This window comes from Grammomys surdaster, unplaced genomic scaffold (assembly GCF_004785775.1).
Source record: "Grammomys surdaster isolate TR1022 unplaced genomic scaffold, NIH_TR_1.0 123436, whole genome shotgun sequence".
Taxonomy (NCBI): domain Eukaryota; kingdom Metazoa; phylum Chordata; class Mammalia; order Rodentia; family Muridae; genus Grammomys; species Grammomys surdaster.
In genome coordinates, this window is record NW_021618686.1 from 112647 (window position 1) to 116581 (window position 3935).

The 3935-nt window shown below is 43.9% G+C and overlaps 1 long non-coding RNA gene and 1 pseudogene across 1 annotated transcript; one reads left to right on the forward strand and one right to left on the reverse strand.

The window, feature by feature from the left end:
* Positions 1 to 283: 283 nt before the first annotated feature.
* Positions 284 to 406, forward strand: LOC114636293 (annotated as a pseudogene).
* A 1266-nt stretch (positions 407 to 1672) lies between these two features.
* Positions 1673 to 3637, reverse strand: LOC114636289. Its single transcript, XR_003713601.1, has 3 exons — positions 3537 to 3637; positions 2185 to 2289; positions 1673 to 2088 (listed from the first exon to the last, which is right to left on the reverse strand). It is a non-coding gene; the product is annotated as an uncharacterized LOC114636289 (long non-coding RNA).
* Between the last annotated feature and the right edge of the window lie 298 nt (positions 3638 to 3935).

Sequence of the window (3935 nt, forward strand, 5' to 3'; positions counted from 1 at the left end):
TCTCTGGAACCCTTAACTGCTAGAATCATTGCTCCCTGGGCAGCTTTCTTGGTACTTTCTTGATCACTCTTAAAACCCAAAGCCAACATGTTTAGGATGAAGGACAGAGACTGGTGGATCCATCCCCAAAGCTCTCTGGCCACTCAGCTTGACCAAATCAGTTAGTTTCATATTCACTGAGAGGCTGTGTCTTAAAAAGTATGGTAAATCTGTATAAGATTAAGCTGACCAGGTAGGTCTCTTTCCTCATGGAGTCTTACAAGTCTTGCTGTGCAATGAATGGTTGCAAACAGCAGGCTCCTTGGAGATGAATTCACTCTGTTGCAATGGATGCAAACAGTAGGCTCCTTGGGGGTGAATTCACTGTTACCTATATGGATTGCCCTAAGGGAACTTGGAGACAATTTTCTGGCATTATTTCAAGTCTCTGATTTCCATGCTGTCCCCAATCTAGGGTCCAGACAGGTACACATGATGCCTCAGGAAATCCTCAGGTCAGAGTGGACAGGATTCACATTTGTGGAGTCAAGTCCACCTGAATCATCCTTCAGAATAAGGAACACAATATTGAGGCCCTAGGTGAAGCCAAGTTCAAGATGTCTGGTTGCCAGAAGGTAAGTCATGTTATTAAGCACCTTCCTCACACTTTCTTGCCCTGGTCCTCCTCACTGAGTTCTTTTTCCTCCCCACCTCTACCCTCTATATCCATATCTCAAAGATGTAGGGCTTCACTAAGTTCAAGACAGATTGAACTGAAGACATGGTCACTGAGAATTGGCTCATTCCTGGTGGCTGTGGTATGATACCCTGTACAATTGGCAGGCCCTGTCCTCTGGAGGGCTTCCACTATGGTACTCTCCTATATACCACAAAATCATGTTCAGTAATATATACAAAACAAACAAACAAATTTAGCACATAAACTCCAGGTAAAGGATGAAGCAATTTAAGTGTGTTGAACAGCGCTGGACAGATGACTCAACAGTTGAACTCACTTGCTGCTGTTCCAGAAGACACAAGTTCAGGTAGCATCACCTACTTGGAGTAGCTCAAGGCTACTTGTAACTCAAGCCCCAAGGGAACTGAACCCTTCTTCTGGTCTTCATGGGCACCAACACACACTCAGAATATGCTCATGAAGATTCAATAAGTACACGCACTTAAAAAAAATCTCAAATGTACTAAACACATATTCTAAGCATTCGCTTTAATAAGTATACCACAGGACAAGGGTAAGAGAATGACTCTGGAGTTAGACAAACACACACATAGAGGTAGAAGGACTTGATGAATATTAAACTCTCTTAGGAGAACCCTAGAAAATGCTCTTGTAAACATTCATCCAAAACACTGGAAACACAAATGCTTACACAGATACATGTTGAGAGAATGCTTTCAACCAAAGGTAAGGGCAGGATTCTCTCAACCAGTGTTGAAGACAGCTTTGAAAAGAGTCTGGGTGTCTTTGGGAAATGCCACAGCCCCTCAACTAGCACAGACCCAACACATTAGGATCTGGCTCTGCTGTGGGAATCGTGTTAACAGTTTAACACATCTGAGCACACAAACATGAGTGTGTTCAGCAAGTCTCAGTGGCATGTTGGGTTGATTTTCCAAGTGCAATGGAACTGGCTCTGTGACCTCATGAATAAATGAAAGCATGCACAGCAAAACGGGTCCCATCTTTATTCACTTCTTCCTAAAATAAGTAAGGTAACATTCACTTTGGGGAAGTGACAGAGAACCAACCACAAAATCAAATGACGTTTGCTTCCAAAATGTAACTGCCACTACTGGGCAGAATGTATCTATCTCCCTTGCTGTCATGGGCCTGGACGTTCCACACTTAACTGTCTGTTGCTACTCACAGAACTGCTGGGGGTTCACTTAATGGTTAACAGTCTCAGTCTCAATTGTAACAAACGGGGTAAAGAGAAAGGAGCTGCACTGACTACTACTAATGTCTTCTTAGCGTGGCTAATCTCCCTTCCCTGTGCATCCTATGTGCGAGCTTCAGATGGTTTCTTCAGAGCGGTCAAGGATCAGGGACTGAAGGTATGTTTCAACAACGGATACATCTTGTTCTTGCTGTTTGAAAAAAATGGAGATTTAGAGGGTCTTCATTACATCTCTGCTAATAGGAAGCCAGCCCAAGGTACAAAGTGTTACAGACACACGACTTACAGTTTCCATGATAACTCTGTCCTGCACCTTGGAGATTTCCTTCTCCACATTAGTTTGCTGACCACCAATAAAGGTTTTGCGATGTTTACTCAAGTCGTTGGCTTTCTGAAACAAACAACAAAAGAAGCTACTTGAGCCCAAAGCCCTGACCTGACACCTCACCTCATTTAATTTAAAAAGTACCGACTTTGCATATCCAAAGGATCCTTGCTGGGAATCAAAGTAAGAACAGTGGCTACTTCTTGTGTATCTAAATGAACTCTCCACACACAAAAAAAAAGTTGCAGTGCCATATTTGAGCTCAGTATCATTGTGAGAAGATAACACCTAAGCCATTTATCTCAGAAAATGGACAGATGAGCAGGTAAAGGCTGCACAGAGCAGACATGGAAAAAGAGGCCCAGGCATGTGCTGGAGACCCCCAAGGTTTCCCAGGGGATGGAGCCATTCATTCACTGTGGCACTGTGAAAATGGAACGCAATTTTCACAGAGAAGACAGAGCATGCAATCACATGCCCTTTTAAGCTACGAAAAGCTGGAGTGAGGACTTGCCGATCCCCTCTGATCATCTCTCAAGGAGCACTGCAGTGGTGGATACAGAGGAGAAAGAACTGTGTCACTATCTGTCCATAAACCGGAAAATGCCTGTCCAGTCTCTGCCCTATTCCTAGGGCCAGGAGTTTAAGACCATAAGACACCTACACAGGCTGAAAACGGGTGTGGCAGGGGAGCCTGCTGCCTATGTGACTGAAGAGGACACACATGGTGACTTCCAGTGCTGAAAACATAGGATTTCCATAGGGAAGACAAGGCGCATGGATCTATTTGGGCCAAGAGCAGAAGCAAAGCATGGACAGGGAACAAGAGTCACTTCTTCGGGGGAAGCTGTTGCACGAGGAGGAGGGAAGACAGGACAGAAGCAGCCAGTGGAGCTTTTGGAGGAGGGGTGATTGCAGAGGACAAGAGAAAGAGGGAGAATTAAGAAGGAAGGCCACTGGGGAATATGGAAGAGGGAAAGGCCCTGTTTCAGGACCACAACTCCTCAGAGATGAGGTCTAGGGAAGTACAGAAGCTTGGGAGAAGGAGCAGAGGGAGATCCAGAGAGCAAATTTCCAGTCAGCAGCTCCCATGCTAGAACGCTCTCCCACTAAAGATCAGCAGTTTCCCGGGCTAAACAAAACCTAGTCGTTTTCTTACGTGGGGGGAAAATATTCCAAAGAGAATGTGATCACCGATTTCAAAGCTAATTACTTTTCCCACAAATTGAGAAAGGGCCATTCTGTCTCCTGCTTTTATAGACACAGGGTGTGACATAAGGATGTGTTCTGTTCAAAAGTGGAATCTACCAGACCTTCAAAAATGTGTCACACATATCTTTCGCATTTTCAAGCTTGGTTTCATGATCCACTATAGCCATCTGTAAAATCTTCATTTGCTGCTGAGTTAAAAACTGAAATAGAGGAAATCCATGAAAAAGAAAATGTCAATAAAACTGAACATCCAACCCAGCTGCTTCCAGCAATTGCTTCCCGTACTGTTTTGTGGGTTCTAGCAATCATGATGAAGGTTGAAGACATGACCTTCAATACCAAAAACAACATGACAATGTCTGACCAGTCACAGAGTGAGACATTCTGTCCCATCTGGGAAAAATTCCCATAAAATAACCACTCATTTTGAAATTAACCTAAGGTCCATCTAATCTGTAGACTCACACCTCAACAAAATAAAAACACTTAAGTTCTATTGT